We start from the raw sequence: 19,504 nt of genomic DNA, 5'->3' as shown, positions 1-19,504 counted from the left end.
TAATATATAAGATTTTTTTTTTTATTTTCTCGTCAAAATGTTAAGGGTGTGTTTGGTAACGTTTACGTTTTCAGTTTATATTTACAAAAATTTTATAAACTGGTTTTTGTTTATTTTTTGTTTATTTTTTGAAAAACATAAACTACAAACGCGTTTGGTAATTGACAAAATGTTTACAAAATTTAAAAAATATAAAAAAGAGTGAAAAATGGCAAGTGGCGGCGAAAGACGGTAGGTGGTGGGTAGATGTTGGTGGTGGGTGGTGGTTGGTGGTGGGTGGGTGGGTGGGTGACGGTGGCGGGTGGTGGGTGATAGTGAGTGGGCGGTGGCGGTGGCGGTGGCGGGTGGTGGAAAGTGGTGACGGTGGGTGGTGGGTACCTGGTGGTAGTGGGTGACGGTGGCGGGTGGTAGCGAGTGGGTGGTGGTGGTGGCAGGTGGTGGGTGGTGGTGGCAGGTGGGTGGCGGATGGCGGGTGGTAGTGGGTGGGGGCAGGTAGGTGGCGGGTGTTGGTAGTGGGTGTGTGGGTGGGTGACGGTGGTGGGTGGTGGCGAGTGGGTGGTGGGTGGTGGTGGGTGGTGGCGGGTGGGTGGTGGGTGGTGGGTGGTGATGGTGGTTGGGTGGGTGACGGTGGCGGGTAGTGGGTGGTGGATGGTAGCGAGTGGGTAGTGGTGGGGGTGGTGGCAGTGGCGGCGGTGGGTGGTAGATGGTGGTGGCAAGTGGGTGGCGGATGGCGGGTGGTGGCGGGTAGGTGGTGAGTGGTGGTGGTGGTGGGTGGGTGAGTGGGTGACGGTGGCGGGTGGTAGGTGGTAGCGAGTGGGTGGTGGTGGTGGGTGGGTGGGTGGGTGCCAGGTGGCTGGTAGTGGCAGGTGGTGGATGGTGGTGACAGGTGGGTAGTGAGTGGTGATGGCAAGTAGGTGGCGGGTGGTGGTGGCGGCGGACGGTGGATGGTAGTGGCGGGTGGTGGGTGGTGGATGGCAGGTGGGTGGTGGTGGTGGTGGTGGTGGTGGTAGTGGTAGTGGCAAGGGGTGGGTGGTGGTGGCGGGTGGTGGGTGCTGGTGGCAAGTGGGTGGTGAGTGGTGGTGGCAGGTGGCAGGTGGTGGTGGTGGTGGTGGTGGAGAGTGGATGGTGGTGGCGGAAGACGGTAGTGGAAAATGGTGGCGGGTGGTGGCTAGTGTTGGGTGGTTAAAAAAAAAAAACTGAAAACTCAAAATGGAAACACATTTTTTGTGTTTTCATTTTTTGACCAAATTTATAAACTGAGACCACTGATTTATAAATCAAAAATTTTACCAAACAAGTTTTTATTTGAGTTTTTTAAATTTTTATAAATATAAACAGAAAACTGAAAACGTAAGTGTTACCAAACGACACCTAAATGTTAAATAATAAAAAATTAAATTACAACAAAATGTGTTCATCGTGCAAATTCTGAATCACACGGCACCCTAAGGCTGACCAAGACCAAGCCAGGGTGGCAGTCTCAAATGGGGACAGACAGGCGACACATGGGACAGACAACAGAGAAATTCTTAAAGTGCGTGCGTCCACTCTTTTCTTTTTGTCCAACCTCTCACATTCACCCCACCCTCCATGGATGTGGAAAACAATGCCCCAATGAAATATTTAAACGACTTTAAGACCCTTCAATTACACTCACTGGCTAACCCTCGGATTAAGACTTTTTAAATATTAACACCTATCACTGAGTTCAAGTGGTACTCGGAGCACATTTTTCTGATATTGTATAGGGTGAAATTACACTTTACCCCTTAACTATGAGTAATTGTCACTTTCTCTTCTCAATTAAAACTTATTACATTTAGCACCCTAATTTTCTTATTTCATTCTCAATCTTTTATTAACATTTTAATATAAAAAGAGAAAAGACAAATGACATGTAAACTATATACATCAATCTCAATCTTCTATTAACATGCAAAAAAACACAAGTGACATATATTATGTTTTATTCTGATAACAAAAGTGACATTTATGGTATTAAAGGGTGCCTCTCTCTAGTGAGGATCAATCTGTTGATTTTCCTTGTTTTCGTCCTTCGATCTTGCTGTTTTGAGGGAAGGGGGACCTGTTGTAGGTCATTTCTCTGCCGGCTGTGCCTTTAACCAGTTTCGATCTTAATTTTACTCTCTGGAGGTTTCTGATTGACTTTTTCCTTCCCCTCACTCACTGACTCATTATCTCCTCTGGTTGTTCTGTCGACTTGGTCTGTTTTTTGTCATTTCTTGGTTTTTTTCTGGCAGGTTTGTGAGGTTAGGAGCTTCTTGAAAAGGCAATTTTCGGCGTTAGGGGTGATTTCTGGTGCCTTTCTACGGTATTTCTCTAGCTGATCTGTAGATCTGTGGGGTTCTACATTTTTTCTTTTTGGGTTTTGGTGGTTTTTCCTGGTGTTGGAGTTAAGTGCTTTTCTGGCACTAGGTTAGGAGGTGCTGGTGGTGTCTTTTTGGTGATCCTTTGGTTATTTCTTTCTTGGTTTCTGGTGGGTTTGTCTGGTTCGTATTGTTTCCTCACTCCTCTGCCATTACGTTTTTTGGTGTTTTTGTGGTGATTATTTTGCTCCTCATATTGAAGAAGGGGTTTCTTTTCAAACCCAAGAGGGCCTCAAAAAATCGCATTTCTTGGAAGAAGAACGGTAAAGGTATTATTATGGAGGAGGAAGATAGGCAAGATGACTTGAAAAACTCTCTGCCATTTGATAAATTCCCACATTTGAACCTGAGAGGCTAATTTTTGGTAAAAATTGGGCCGAGCTATGAGATGGGCTTTGTGGCCCAAAGTGCCAAAAACTTGGTGAAAATGCCGCAATATTACTCCGGCCCAGGGAAGGTCGCAATGTTACTCCGGCCCAGGGAAGGCCGCAGTGTTACTCCGGCCCAGGAGAGGCAAGACTACTTCGGCCTAAGGGAGATAAAGTTACTTCGGCACAGTGACTGTAAAAGATACTTCGGTCCGAAAGCAACTTGGAGTTATACCGGTATTGGGGTTAGACCGGCCGAAAGTCGTTGGTTCGGTCCAAGATCGTACCATGGGTTCTACATGGAAAGCTGAGATAAGAAAGGGAAAACACAAGGACCGAACTAAGGATGAGTTCGGTTTATTCAGTGGCTGTGCATAGCCAAGCTTATTTCGGTCATATAGTAGTTCGGCCAAAGTAAAAACCATCCCACTTGGTTTAAGCAGTGGGGGAGGGTGTAAAAGGATAAGCATTATCCTTTGGAGTATGAATCCTAGGAGGACTCTGCATGGAGAAGTACAAGTCCTACTAGGATTGTGCCACGGGAAACTTATAAAAGCATAAAACTTTGTCTATTTGTCAAGCTTACTGACTTAGGCATCGGAGAGGTTTCCGGCACACACCCGCCGGCTAGCTCACGTTTGTGTTTTCAGGTGATAAAGCGACGTCGTACGGAGGAGCGTGGACTTGGTCAACAGGATTATACGAGGAGAATTATTTCCTCCCCGTACAGAACCCATTGAAGATTGCTCTCATTAAGGATATTATGGATGATGAGGATTTTCAATTTGTTTGTGGTTCAGCTTTGCCACATTGGAAGAGTTCCGTGGGTATGGATGATGAAGTTGGACCACTAGACATCCTACCAATGGTGGGTCGCAACATGTCTGACTCCTTTCTATTTAGTGTCGTTTTTGGCCCGAGTGGTCCATCCGTTCGTCTAGGTCAGATTGTTGTGATAGTGGGACAGATGGAGGTGGTGAAAGCAAGCCTGCGGTAGGCTATATTAACAAATCATGAGGACGTCAGTTTCAAGGGGGTAAGGTGTATGGTGGTACTTTCAAAAGGGAGATTTAGCGTCGCCACAAGGTGCGTCTTGGCAAGAATTTTCTCCTCAATTGTACATTGCGGCAAAATCTACAATCAGTTGGTTCTTTTCACTTTCTACACCGACCAAGTTTTTCGATTGTTGAACTCCTGCCACAAGGACATTCCAACCCAGATATGCAAGTTGAGGTTGAGGATGAGGAGGCTTCATTTCCTGAAGTTCAGATGCCAACACCCGTTTCACTCGTTTTAGATGAAGTTTTGCCACCAATTTAGTCTTTTCCTCTTTCTCAAGATTATGAAAAGCAACTACCACCACTAGGTCTTGACTCACCTTTGCTTCCTAATCCTTTACTTGATTCCATTATGGTTTTTCATGTAGGAGGTTCTAAACGAATCAGAGCTCCAAGAACGGGTAGCTTGAAGTCTGATGCAACCAACTCTGTCCATTTCTGTAGAATTGGAAAAGTTAAGGTTTTGAGACTTGGCAGATCAAGTTGGGCTCCTAGATCCTGTAGCACACATTCAAGAGAATTGCACTGGGGCTTATTGCTGGGAAACGTAAGAGAGAGTTGAGAATTGAAGCCTGCTTCAACGACCCCAATCTTTTTAGACCACCTCAACGCCGAGCAATCTGATCCAGGAGCTGGGGGCTTGTCTTTGGGCTTTGTTGGTTGCCTATCTCATTTGGTTCTGTTTTTGTTTGTTACGTCTGATTGTCTATTGAATAGTGTTGGTTTGTAATCCTTGTTCTATTTTCTTATTTTAATATATATGCTGGTTTTACCATTTTCTCAACAAAAGTGACATTTATATATGTACAGTTTGAGTCATTCTTTCGTTATCTGTTTTTATAAAGAATGTTAGTAAGAAGTTAACAAAAAAAGTTGAGACTAAGGGGTTGTTTGTTTGTCATAACTTAAAAAAATTAAAAATTCACTATCCTATTTAAGTCATATCATCTTATTTAAGTCACATCACCTTTCTATCATATCACCTTTTTATCACATCACTTCAAATCTAACCCATATCCAACTAATATTTCATGAAAAGTTAAAAAGTACACTTATTTAGATCATCCCAAACCCAACCCATCTCATACTTTTTGACCTTTTACGAAAAAATGTGAAACATGAGTTGGGTTTGAAGTGATATGGTAGAAAGGTGATGTGATTTAAATAAGATGATTGTAACCTAAATAGGATAATGTGTGCTATTTTAGCACATGCCAAACAACCACTAAAATAAATAAAAAGATTAAACAAATTTTAGTTAAAGAAATAGACTGATAGTGACCATAATTAAGGGGTAAAAGTATAATTTGCCTTGCATATATATGATTACTCTCAATCCAAGCCTTGACATTATTAGCAAATTGTAACGTGAAGGATTGATTTCTAATTCCAAAATCTAATACAAGCCCAAATTAAACATGCTCAATTTTGATTTTACAAAAGGGAGAGGCTTCTATGTGGGCTGAGGCGTATTGTTGGGCCCGTGAGGCCCACTATAGATCTTGTTTCAATGATTTGAATCGTTACATATGCAAAACTCGTCGAATATTTTATACTTTCAAAAAATTACGTTTATTGAATATCAGTAATCCCTTGATCGGAACACATTTTTATTAACAATTTATTTTTATAATCATATTTACCATTGACCAAAATGTGTTTCAATCCGATCAACGTAATTTTTTGTAGGCATAAAATACTTGACGAACTCTACACATTGAATGATTCGAATTATCAAAACAGGACCCATGATAAACCCCACGAATCCAACAGTATACTCCAATCCACTATATAAACTAGAGAGAATGGAGAGAAGCCTCTCCCTTAACGAAAAATGATAACTACCTTATAATATAATGGGTAAATTACGCTATATCTCCTGAGATTTATATTTAATACATATCACCCCTGACGTTTAAGAAATTATATTAACCCTTGTCATTGTAATTATTTAGACATAATAAAAATATTAAACTTATACATTTTCACTTTTTTTACTTTATTTCCTCTATTTTTTTGTCCCTTTACTTTGCTTTATTTATTTATTTATTTTTAATATAATTTCCTCTATTTTTTTTACTAAAAGTTATTGCCTTTCATTTGTAAAAATAAAACTATTAACTACAAGAATAAATGTAATTTTCAAAACGTCAAGTCATAAAATATAATTAGATCAAAGGATGTCAGGGTAATTTATACTAGGGTCATGCTTAAGTGTGCAACCCCCTTAAGGTTGCACACCATATGCAACCCAATTGTTAGCCGTTAGATTACAATAATTGATCAAGACCATTGAATTGTTTAATCGTGAAAAAGTTGAAACCGGGGCAACCGGTTAATGCTTGTATTTGCATGATTGCATCCCACTCACTCTCTGTATTTCGTCTCTATCTCTCTCTGTTCTCCTCTCTGTGTAAGGTTGAGTCAGTGTAACCGTTGATTTCCATTAACAGGGAGAAGCCCCTGTTGGGTTCGTTCCATTGACGAAGCTCTGTAGGGAACAGTGTAACGGGCGATTTCCAACAACAACGTAACTAGAAGGCTGTGTTGGTTCCATTGCTGAAGTGAAGCCCTTCTCTCGAACTAGATATGAGGTATGGAGCTGTGTCCCTCTCTCTGTCTCTCTCTCTGTCTCTCTGGCCCGTTCACTTCAGTTATTTTCCCTCAACTAAACCCCCATCCTAACTTCAACCGCTCTACGCTTCGCTCCAACGGAAACCCCTCCATTGGCAGCTAACCTTTCTGTTTCTGTTTCTCAAGCGAGTGTTTGTGTTTGTGTTTGCACAAACAGGTAAACCGTGTGAAAATGTCATGTTTGTGTTTGTGTTAACAATTTTCGGTCATCAAGTAATTGTTGGTAGTAATGTCATGTGCAGTATGGCCCCAGCGGAAGTTAAAAGGGAAGGTGATGATTATGACATTCCAAATGAAGCAGATGACATCCGTTTGATGAATGAAAGTCGGGCAGAACCTGATCATGGTTGCGAAGCTGGTCCGAGCAATGAAGAAGCAACCAACATGAACGTTGAAGATGGCGGAGCCGATGTGAAAAAAGAAATGGTTGACGATGCTCATTGCAATGACATGGTTGGTGATGTTGAACGTGCTATTCTGGAACAGAAATTTGATTCGGTCGAAGATGGAGAAGATTTCTACAATGCGTATGCTAAAGCCAAGGGATTTAGTATACGAAAATCCAGATTTAACACAAATAAAGAGGGAAAGGTCGTTAGTAGGCTGTGGTTGTGTTCAAGGGAAGGTCAGAGATTACCAAAATACTTGGACCGTGTTGCTGAGAAGAGTAGAGCTCCCAAGGCACTAACAAGAGTAGGTTGTAAAGCCCAATTTCGCATACGGTACGATGCGGATGCTGGTGAAGGGGGAAAGTATGTTGTGACTCACTTCGTCGCAGACCACAACCATGAATTGGCGGAACAACACTGTGTGATGTATCTGAGGTCACATCGCAGTTTAAACAGCGGTGACAAAGCTCAAGCAATGGCTATGCGCAATGTCGGTGTGAAGACTAGCCAAATCATGGACTATATGGTAAATTAGTCTGGGTCTTATGAGAATGTTGGTTTCATCCGCACGGATCTGCACAACCATATTCAAGCCGAACGTAGAGCAGAAGTTGAGGATGGTGATGCGCAGGGTGCGTTGGTTTACCTATGCGCAAAACTTGATGTTGATGCACGTTTTTTTTACAAGTATGATGTGTGTAACGATAACAAGTTGCAAAATCTGTTCTGGGCAGATTCGAAATCGCGGGCCGACTACGCAAAGTTTGGTGATGTGTTGATATTTGACTCAACTTACAGAACCAATGCATACAAGAAACCGTTTGTCATGTTGGCTGGTGTGACTAGCCACTTTAGGACCACGATATTTGCATGTGTTTTGCTAGCTAATGAGACAATTGAGACATACACGTGGGTTTTGGAAACATTTATGGAGGCGATGGGCAATAAAGCACCTGTGTCCGTACTGACAGATGGGGATAAGTCGATGCGAGAGGCAATCAGAAGAGTATTTCCAGATGCAAGACATCGATTATGTAATTGGCATCTTGGGAAAAATGCTGTTTCAAATGTTCACATAAGTGGCTTTGCACATGCTTTCAAGCAGTGCATGGACATGGAAACGGATGAGACAAAGTTTGAGCATGGCTGGACGACAATGGTCGAAGAATTTGGACTTCAAACCAACAGTTGGGTGTTGGAGACATATGAGAAGCGTCATATGTGGGCTGAGGCATATATGCGTGGACATTTCTTTGCTGGGATGAAGAGCACTCAGCGCTCGGAGTGTATGAATGCTTATTTCAATCCCTTCCTCTAACACAAATTGAAGCTATATGAATTTGTTAGGCACTATGATCGGGCTCTTGCAAGGATAAGGTATAACGAGGCTGGAGATGATGCTGAAACAAATAACACTTTTCCGGTATTGATTACTCCATTGCGAGATATAGAGAGACATGGAGCTGAGCTATTCACCCGAAATATATTTAGAATGTTCCGTGATGAAATCTTAGAAGAGGGGAAGTTGAATGTGAAGGATGTGTTCCCTTTGCCGGATGGTCAGAAATGCTACCATATTCATAAGTACAGAGTGAAGGACAGATCATGGATAGTAACACACAGTCCAATGGATGCTGCAATGAGATGTTCTTGCATGAAGTTTGAGTCGTTGGGGCTACCTTGCTGCCACATGATATGTGTTATGAAAGCTGAAAATTTAACGCAAATTCCCCCAACTTGTGTGCTGCATAGATGGACAAGGGCTGCAAGCAAGGATGGCCAGCAATGGCCTCAACCCTCAATTGATAGCACTACAACACAGACGGCCCGGTATGGGATATTGTGTTCTTCCTACAACGAAATGTGTTTCTATGCCTCGCAATCAACGGAAGGTTTCAAGGATGCTAGGGATGCATGTCTTCCGATGACGAGCCGGATGAAGGAGTTATATGAGAGGAATTTGAACGGTGGGAATGGAGACAAAGGGAAACATTCATTCCGTTGACAATTTGGAGTAGAAGATCCTGATGTTGTGAAGACAAAAGGGAACCCAGGACGGGCCTCGTCCAACTGTCGAAGACCAAGAAAATGTGGGAATTGCAAATGCATTGGGCACACAAAGCGAACGTGTCCTAAGGTTCGGTTTAGCCGAACAGTGGGTAATAACTCAGATGCAGATACACCCCACATAACTGACCGTGAGTACAATGCGGAGTCATTGCCCGTTCGCTGCAAAACTGGGTTGGTGGATCCAAGTACACCGCACATTAAGCAACGGCGACTATTTTTTGATGTTTCTCCTGATTCCAAGCAGCCTGTGGGCCAATACGGTAGTGTTGAAGCAGCAGTGTGGAAAAATGATTCGAACACAATTGATGAGGTGAATCAGGTAATTGTATAATTTGTATGATTTACTTATTCCCTTAGCTATTGAAAACACATGGAAATAATGTATGTAGTTTTCATTTTGCATGGATTGCTGTACGTAACGTGTAAATAATTGGTTATGTACAATGCCAGGAAATGGCACAACATTACTTATGTACAAGGCCACGAGTTGTAAATTTCCCATATTGTTTAGAGTGATGTTGTCATTTGTGTTTGCAGTGACTTGTCATTTTCAAAACTAACTGAAGGTGAGGTGAGATATATATGGGTTATCTGTGTGTTGTTTTGGGTGGGAAATTGGCTTATGTCTGTATTCCAAGATTCCTATTGCGGGTTGCTTGTTTCTGTTCCATATTTGGTTGGATCTAACTGAAGGGTTTTTTGCGGTGTGGTTTATCAACTAACGATGTGTTTCGCTTCGTATTGATTTGTTGTGAAATTATTTAATGTTTACTATGGAAGTATGGGTTTATTGTTAGTAAAATTATGGTGGGCCTATATGGACAGCAACGAAGCAGTAATTTAAAGTTGACAAGTTCAAGAAGAAAATCAAGCAATTGTGGTATTGGTTCAAATGCCTGAAATGGATGAAGACTTCTTTCGATGAACTGATGGTAACAAAGTAGAAAGTAACAAAGTAGAAAGTAGAAAGTAGAAAGTAAGTTGTTGTGTTGTTGTGTTGTTTGTAACAAAGTAGAAAGTAGAAGGGAAAAAACTACACAGAAGTTACAATGTAGAAAGTAAGTTGCCACCTGTCGAAGTGCATATAATTGAAGTTACCACTTGTGCCCAGGTCCTTTTAGCCTTTCCTCGACAAATAGACTCCCAATTCGTTCATGTTTCCTCTTGGAGGGTGGCCACTAAATCCATGAGCACTGCCAGTAACTGCTCCAGCGTGTAAGTCAGGTGGCATGCAAGATTCAATGATAGTTGAATGGAGCAGCTGTTGGGAGGATGTGGGAAAAATAGGTGCAAAGAGGAATTTTTAATCTAATATCCAATCAGAATGTAGGTGAAAATATGAGTGAACTTTTTTTAAAAAAAAAGTAGTTCCCATTTTTTTGATTATAAACCCGAGATGTATATTTTGTTTTTGATATAAATAAGTTGTGTATTTTCGTTACGTAAAATGTAGGACAACAATTGTGTTTAAGTTATTACAATACAGAAAAAGGTTATTTCAAACGTATTTTCAAGTTTACCGACATTGAATATATTTTGATTAAATTACAGGGAAAATTCAATATTTGGCAGAGTTTGATGATTCGTAGTCAGGGGCAGTAACTGTGAGTGGCCAAGTGTTGCGGTTCATTGACCCAGTTTGCAAGGACTGTGGTTGTGTTTAGTGGACAATATTCTGTCGATTTTTGTCTCATAATGATGAGGGACATGCCCCACAATGGTGAAAAGGAAGGTCGACAGGGAAGAGTCAATATTTGGCAGAGTGGACTTGAAGATTCGAAGTCGGGGCAGTTACAGTGGCAGTTATGGTGTAGACGTGTGGGATCATGTAATGATGGGCCACAAAAACAGTATACGGATATCAATACTAAACCTCCACTTCTATCTGTCGAGCTCCCTTTTCTTGTGTTTATTTCATGGCCACCAACTGTTTTAAACTTCTGTCGACAGAGCAAGGCTCCTGCTTTGTCTCATGCTTCCTCCTGAAAGTGTGCCCGCTAACTCCGTGACTGGTGGTAAAAACTTCCCCTATCACTTCTAGGTGACCCACATGCAGAGAGCCCACTTTCAGGTCGTGGACATTCCTTCAGACTTGGCCACATGCCCTCGATTAAGTGGACCATCTGTCGACAGAGACTGGCAAAACTTGGTGCAAACAATGGCCCCCATGTTCAAGTTAAATATTGCGGAAGTGATTGAGACCCCCCCAATCACCACCACCCCCCCCCCACACACACACGTGGGGGCTGCTGTTTGGAGAAGGAAAAAAAATAAGAAATTGAAAAAAAAAAAAAAAAGTGGCCAATCAGAGAGAGAGGGGGTCATGGGGGTCCAAGTCATATGATATTTAACTTCAACAAGGGGGCCTGTAGACACCCCATTTTTGACCAACCTTAAGACTCAGACGTCACCGATTGAGCGCTTGGTGATGTTGCATAATGTGCTCGTTCAGAAGTTTCAGAGTCGCGGCCGTGAGCCCTACCTCCGGACTTTCGAACCCTTTTCTGTGCCTTGTCTCGGTTTGCGAACCAGACTCGGTTTTCTCCGTTTCTTTTCCTGAGGGGAGGGAGAGGTCCCGTAGACCATCTCTCAATGTCCGTGGGCTACGTTTGGTGGCCGTAGGCCATTTTTCCCATTTCGGAGTCCGGTTCCCGGTTTTCGGAGCCGTCAGGCCGTGTGCCTCGGTTCGGGACCGCTTAACCACCTCCTATTGCTCTGATTTTTGGCATACATCTTATTTTCTCCCTTTTGAGGGACACTGGGGGCTGAGAAACCCACTTTGAGGTCGAATACCATTTTCGGTGCTTAACAGCCCATTTTCGGGACCCCGAACTGCGTGTTTTGGCCCCGGAACATTCGTTTTACAACGGTTTTCGTTCATTTTTGGCAGGTACCTCTGTTTTATCTCGAGGAAGGTCACTGAAGGGTGGGAGGCCAGCAATTGTTGCAGCAACCAGTTATTTCTCTTCCGGAGCCTCCCGGCGCCCGTTTTTCGCACTTCCGGGCTAATGTTGAATACCTTAGAGCTAGTGTTGCCAACTTTCAACCACATATCTGTGATCTACACATCTGGGAGGCCACTAAAAGTTGGTGGCCGGCCATTAAGGTCACCTGACCCTTTTGACCCCTTTATTCCGGGCTAATGTTGAACCCCTTGGACCTTTTTTCTCGAACTTTCGACCACATATCTGTGATGTACACACCTGGGAGGCCCCTAAAAGTTCATGGCCGGCCAGTAATTCAACTTGACCCTTTTGACCCCCTCTTTCCGGGCCAATGTTGAACCCCTTAGACCAACTTTCTTGGAATTTTAACCACATGGTTGTGTTGTACACACATAGGGGTACCTCCCCAATACCTGGCCGGCCAAAGAATATGGTTGACCCTTTTGACCCCTAGCCGGCCGGCTAGGGGGTGTGGCCGGCCGGCCACCTCCAGCAAAAGTATGAGGCCGGCCAGTTTCCTTGCACTGTACCCTTTCCAGCTGTGGGGCAATATCCCCCAGATATTTTCTGTATCCGGGGGATATTTTGGGAGAGAGTTATGCTCTCCAATTCCCCCCCCTTTTACACCCCTTTCTTGACCTTATAACCAGCTGAGGGTCTTCTTCTTGAGGGTTAGAAAAATTCCTCTCCAAGCACAAACCCTAAACTCCATTGTCATCCTTCTCAATTCTCCAAAAAACCCTAACTTCTTAACCTTCATTCCTTCTACACCACCAAGCTCTACCACCACCATCCCATTTCTAGCAGCAAGGGAGGATTCTTGAAGGCTAAAGAAGCTGCAAATCAACCCAAGAAGCAACAAAATCTCGAATCTTCAAGGGTAAGTTACACTTTTACCCTTTTGACCCTTTTTCTTGTTCCATTTCTAAGCCCCTCTTGCTTTTGGTTTCAAGCTCCGGCCCTAACTGAAAAGGGCCATTTTTTGAGCTCATCTTCACTTCTCATTAAGGGCTCAACCCTGTTTGAGCCCTCCATAGTACACTTGCTTCATTGACCATCTTGTATGTCATAGTTTTGCATGCTATTTTTGACCCATGAGCAATTTATTTTCGAGCATGTTGTAAACTGATATAGGGCTTATTTTGAGCCCCTCTTCAACATTGGAGAAGGGCTCAACATTGTTTGGTGTCTCCATGTGTCACTTGTAGTTCAATCCCTTATTTGGCCCCATTTTTGCATAAGTTGATAGCCCTCTTGGCTTCTGTTTTTGGACCTTGGTCCGAACTGAAAGTGGCCTTGTTTTGGCCTATACTTCATGTTTCATTCACACTTTTTTCCTGTTTGGTGATTATTTTATATACTTCATGTTATAGCACCTTTTGGGCCTTGTTTTGCATCCCATTTTTAGCATATTTGTATACTGATTTTGAGGCTGCCATATACTGTAAATGTTCATATTTTTGGTCCATCTTCAGTGTTGTAGAAGGAAATTTTTCAGTTTGGGTTTAGCTTATACCACTTGCTTCATTACCCCTATCTTGGCCCCTATTCTTGTATGCTATTTTTGCCATACCTATATTTGCTGTTTGGCCTTGTTTATAACTGGAAAAGTGCTTATCTTGGGGCTGTCTAGCTTCCGTCTTTGCATTGCATGTCCATGTTGTGCATGTTTAGCATGGCCATAGGCCATTTCGGGTGCCTAATGTTGCATTTCGGGACATTTCCTTGCATTTCATGTCATTTCGCTTCATTTCGGGACTGTTTTCCCCCATATTTTGTTGCTGAAATTTCATTAGCATGCTTGCATATCATTTTTGCCATCTTGCCATGTCATTTTAGCATCGCCTCGGTTTGCGTGCCCGTGTGCACGCATTTCGAGGCACTCCATTTTTATCCGACGGCATCCGATGTGAGTGTGGCTGAGGCTCACTCATGTTGGTATAAGCCCATTTGTCATTTCCATGTCATTTTAGCATCGCCTCGGTTTGCGTGCCCGTGTGCACGCATTTCGAGGCACTCCATTTTTATCCGACGGCATCCGATGTGAGTGTGGCTGAGGCTCACTCATGTTGGTATAAGCCCATTTGTCATTTCCATGTCATTTTAGCATCGCCTCGGTTTGCGTGCCCGTGTGCACGCATTTCGAGGCACTCTATTTTTATCCGACGGCATCCGATGTGAGTGTGGCTGAGGCTCACTCATGTTGGTATAAGCCCATTTGTCATTTCCATGTCATTTTAGCATCGCCTCGGTTTGCGTGCCCGTGTGCACGCATTTCGAGGCACTCCATTTTTATCCAACGGCATCCGATGTGAGTGTGGCTGAGGCTCACTCATGTTGGTATAAGCCCACTTGCCATCTTGCCATGTCATTTTAGCATCGCCTCGGTTTGCGTACCCGTGTGCACGTACTTCGAGGCATCTCATTTTCATCATTTTAGCATCGCCTCGGTTTGCATGCTCGTGTGCACGTACTTCGTGGCATCTCATTTTCATTGTATCTGTTATCGCCTCGATTTGCGTGCCCGTGTGCACGTACTTCGAGGCATCTCATTTTCATCATTTTAGCATCGCCTCGGTTTGCATGCCCGTGTGCACGTACTTCGAGGCATCTCATTGTCATTGTATCTGTCATCGCCTCGGTTTGCATGCCTGTGTGCACGTACTTCGAGGCATCTCACTTTCATTGTATCTGTCATCGCCTCGATTTGCGTGCCCGTGTGCACGTACTTCGAGGCATCTCATTTTTATCATTTTGTCATCGCCTCGGTTTACGTGCCCATGTGCACGTACTTCGAGACATCTCATTTTCATCATTCTGTCATCGCCTCGGTTTACGTGCCCGTGTGCACGTACTTCGAGGCATCTCATTTTCATCATTCTGTCATCGCCTCGGTTTGCGTGCCCGTGTGCACGTACTTCGAGGCATCTCACTTTCATTGTATCTGTCATCGCCTCGGTTCACGTGCCCGTGTGCACGTATTTCGAGGCATCTCATTTCCATTGCATTCCGTCTTTTTCTCGGTTCGCGTGCCCGAGTGCACGTATTTCGAGGCATATCATTCCATAGCATTGTGTATGTTAAGATTGTATATTAGTTGCATTTCATGCATATCATGCATATTGCATCATGTCCGGAATAGGAGTTAGCCCGGGGCACGGGAAACGAGGTACATTTCGTACTCCGAGTGACGGAATGTGTCTCGATTCCCCAGTCACCGACACTCCGGATTACCCATGATGGAGTTAGGTTTTAGCTGTAGTTTCATGTGCATTCATCCTATATTGAGTTGTGCATTTCGACTCCTCGGCCATCATGCCTCGGTATGCGTGATTGGTGGCACGAGGATCGAGACGTGCATATATCTGTGCAGATACATTGCTATGCCCCTTTCCTGCTCTCTGTTGCAGCAAAACGAAGAATCAGCAATTTTTCTGGGCTCAGCACGCATTTCAAGAACAGGTGTAAACAGAGGCTAATTGGGGCATTCCGGTGGATTTCCGCGCGAGACAACCCGGACATGCATCATCCATCAGAAGCAAGACAGTCCCTGGCTTGCACGCCAGTTTTATTTGCTTTCTTAGTTAACTCATTAATTAATTAGAAATCTGTAATATTCTTTTATTCGGGACTGTAATATTTGGACTGTATTATTTATTCGGACCCTCTGCGCGAGGGCAATGCTGTAATAAGTGTGGGTGAGTGTGATGTATGTCTTCCAACCCCACGTCTTTCTCCCTTTTATTTATCCGCTTTTGATGGTTAGATTAGGGCATGTTTAAATTAGCATACAGTATGACAGCATGTTTGCATCATTCATCTGTATTGCATGCACCGGGCTCGGGGTATCATACTAACTGCATTGTATTTTCAATTCCAAGTTGAATACATGATAGTTGTAGCATTCCATATGCCATGTTTAGAATAGCCGAGCCTGCTATAGTTGCATTTTGCATGTGTTGCATTAGGCATTTCTGTATACTTAGGATTCATGCATGATTTCTAATAAGTATCTATTTTGGCTTGGAGTACCCGGTGAGTTTTATGCTTTAGCATCCTTGCATGTGTGTGAGTGAATGCCATGATAGCATGCTTACCATGAGGCTATGTGCTTATCTGATATAACTGCCTGAATGCCTGTGGGTGAAGGTTGGGTTGCTTAAATTGGAATAAATCATCAAAATGTTTCAAAGCCTACCTGCGGGCAGCAAACCCTTTTCAAAAACAAACAAGAAGTGTTTTGTTCCAATCTAGGCGACCTGGTCTATACTTATATGCTGTGCGCATCACATAGTAACCTAGGCTAATAAACCTGAATAAGAACTCGCAATGTTTTCAAAAATCGATATCATGGTTAGTAGAGGCCGGTCTATGACCGGGCGAGCGGGGGTGCTCACGAAGTGACCTTCCCCAATCGTACCCAAGTTCCCGAGCCGAAGCAGCTTTGGTGATGACGGACACGTGGCCTTTTGGCACCGAGTCAGGGTTTCCTAAATTTCCCAAAATAAAATATTTAGGTGGCGACTCTGTATCTGGCAAAGCAGTCCATGTTTGGCACTACTTTTTCAAAAATCAGTTTTTTCTCAAAACGATTTGCCAGATTTGGACTCTTTGGTTCAGATTAAGAACCGTGACAACATTTGAGAGTCCGAGCTGTAGCGAGGTCCCCCGCGGGTTTGTTACAGTTTCTGGCGACTCTGCTGGGGATTTAGAGAACTTGACTCGAACTCATGATATCTGTTTTTTACTACACTTGTGTGTTTCTTTGCATTGCATTTGCATTGGTGCGCCTAGGACACCGTGTTTGCCATCTGCTATTCCTGAACGGTTTGCCGGAGGCTTGTCTTGTCAAGGCATGACCATAAGGCTGACCGGTTGTGGGCTCTGCCAGTATGGGAACACAAACCCCGGTTTTACCGGGGCACCCTCTTTGACTATTCGACCTAGTGCATATTCGGATCCATAGTGACCATTCCAAATTAGGACAGGTTGCTTACCCGTTTATAGGTTGTTTGAAGCCGCTGCGTGCGTAGTGAAACCCTAGCTCCTGACAAGATAGGACAGGGAAACCCTACCCCAACATAGGGGTGTTTTGGCTCTCACTTATCTGTTATGTGCTTTAGAGTGCGTCTCTACAGGAATGCATGTATCAGTATATGAGTTTGGGCATCAGGCCTGCGGGCATCAGTTCAGAATTGTCAGCATCAGGCCTGCGGGCATCAGATCAGTATACGAATTTGAGTATCAAGTCTGCGGGCATCAGTTCAGAATTGTCAGTATCAAGCCTGCGGGCATCAGTTCAGTACATAAGTTTGGGTATCAGGCCTGCAGGCATCAGCCAGTATTTGAGGATCAGTTATCTGCGGATATCAGATTCTGTGTTAGGGGACAGTGATACAGGGATAATAACCAGTGTTTGAGGACAGTATGTTATTCAGCTTTTTGACTGTGTCCGACTGTGTGTCTTGCATTTTATTTTAAAGCTGTTATGCTGTCCGTTTATCTGTTTATTTATTTCCTTTTCGCTTTATTTATCTTTTGCCAGGGTCAGTTTTAGCACGATTGCTTCCGACCCAACAGGCATTCCCCAAGCACCTTGGACACGAGGTCGTCGACTCCATCGATCTGAGGATCTAATCGACGGACAGCCAGTGTTCCATTCTCTACCCCCTGTTACAAGAAGGAAGCAGAGAAAACGCAGTACATCTGAACAGAGAGCACTTGAACAGTGGTATCCTTCATCAGTGGACAATTGGATTGAGGTCCCCATTGAGACAGATCTACCGGTAGTTCAGACAAATCGAAACAATATGACGGCACCGACAGGAGTTGAGGATATGATACGCCAGATGCAGGAAACCATGCGGGCTATGCAACAAGATGCCGTCCGCCGAGATGAACTCGCTAAGCAGCAAGCTGAAATTATGACTCAGCAGGCTGAACTGATTACTAGACTGCAACAACAGAGTACAGCATCTGCTTCACACCAGATTCCTCCTCCGGCAGGACCCCCATTACCTGAGAAGGCTCCTGTTATTCAGGACGTCCCTCCCAACACCCAGAATACTGTACCGGCTGTCCAAATTCTGCAAGAAGACACAAGTCTTCTAACGGGGCCTGTCCCGCCCCCAATTCCACCACAACTGTCCAAGGTCCACACATCCAATCACCCGGACTCTCCATCCGAGGTCGAGGTTGATCAAACAGCTCTGAAATTGAGCAAACTGGAGAAGCTTTTCAAAAAATCCCAAGGGGCCAAGGCTATGCCGGATATCGGAGATGGATATACCGAGGAGGCCGTAACACTCCCCGATAGGTTCAAAATGCCACAAATCGACCGTTTTGACGGAACCGGCGACCCCATGGTCCATATCCGACTGTTTGTGGATGTCTTGCGGCCAATGGGCCTTACACGACCATAGAAGCTCTCATTATTCGGCCGAACCCTGTCGGGTGTGGCCTCCCATTGGTACGCAAGATTGCAAGATGAGGTGAAGAAGAATTGGGATGAGATGGCTGAGGCCTTTGTCACGCAATATTCATACAACACTCAAATCGAGATCACAACCCGTGATCTTGAAACGACAAGGCAAGAGCCTAAGGAATCTTTCTCGGACTTTGTGATCCGATGGAGGGCAAAGGCGTCAACGATGACTCTAAGGCCCACTGACAAAGATCAAATTCGGATGATTGTGCGCAATCTCCACCCCAAGTTAATGCAGAGGATGATCGTAGTCCCCTTCCCCACTTTTGCGGACTTACATGATATGGGGGTCCAAATAGAAGATGCTATGAAACAAGGGCTGTTTGACCAGGACAGAGAACAATCGAGGAGGACCTTCAACCGCAACAACAACGCGGGCCCGAGTGGCGCTGCAAACACGAGAGCCTCGGAAGTTGGTATGGTCACCACCACTCCCCCTCCCCCTCCAAGGCCCATGACTGCCACACCATTCTCCGGCGCGTCCGGAAGTAACTCACAAAACAACCGATTCCAACCTCGGGGCCAAAGAACCTTCACCCAACTATACATGCCCCTGTCCAAGGTTCTAGGAATATTGATCAGGAAAAATCATTTAAAACCCCTGGAACCAAAGCCATTACCAAATCCACTCCCTCCCTCTTATGACCCGTCAAAGTACTGCGCATACCACCAACAACACGGTCATGATACCGACCGTTGTTACAGATTACGTCATGAGGTCCAAGATCTTATTGACAAATAGGTGATCGCGCCTCCTGATAAACCTAATGTCACAACCAACCCTCTCCCACCACATAACCAACCTCCCCCTCCCAACAGAATTAACTTCATCCAGACTGGGGTCGTGTCTTACGATCCTAGTATCTATATTACACCCACCCACCTACCCAAGCCGGAGGTGCTCCTCCCCGATTGCACTGACCTTTTGTGCATGGTGGACATCTCCAAAACCCAACCAGAACCGATGGTAGTGACCGTCGAAGACAGGGCAGGGCAGATTTTGGGGGAGAATGAATCTGCCGAATCTAAGACTGGGCAAAATTTTGCTGAGGGGGCTTATGATCCAAGCAAGTACATCCTATCAACGAGCCGAATTGGGCTAAGTGTAGAATTTCCCAAGACAGGAGAACTATGCATGATCCGAGGGGATGGATCTGGGCTATGGGCAG

General features: G+C 44.2%; 1 long non-coding RNA gene across 1 annotated transcript; it reads right to left on the bottom strand.

The window, feature by feature from the left end:
• Positions 1-1,884: 1,884 nt before the first annotated feature.
• LOC145807392 (uncharacterized) lies at positions 1,885-4,660 on the bottom strand. Its single transcript, XR_014350453.1, has 2 exons — positions 3,489-4,660; positions 1,885-2,733 (listed from the first exon to the last, which is right to left on the bottom strand). It is a non-coding gene; the product is annotated as an uncharacterized LOC145807392 (long non-coding RNA).
• Positions 4,661-19,504: the final 14,844 nt, after the last annotated feature.

The sequence above is a fragment of the Camellia sinensis genome, chromosome 14, assembly GCF_055761805.1.
Source record: "Camellia sinensis isolate YWXY chromosome 14, ASM5576180v1, whole genome shotgun sequence".
Classification (NCBI taxonomy): Eukaryota; Viridiplantae; Streptophyta; class Magnoliopsida; order Ericales; family Theaceae; genus Camellia; species Camellia sinensis.
The sequence above is the reverse complement of the archived record's forward strand: the minus strand, read 5'-3'. Positions and strand labels throughout refer to the sequence as shown.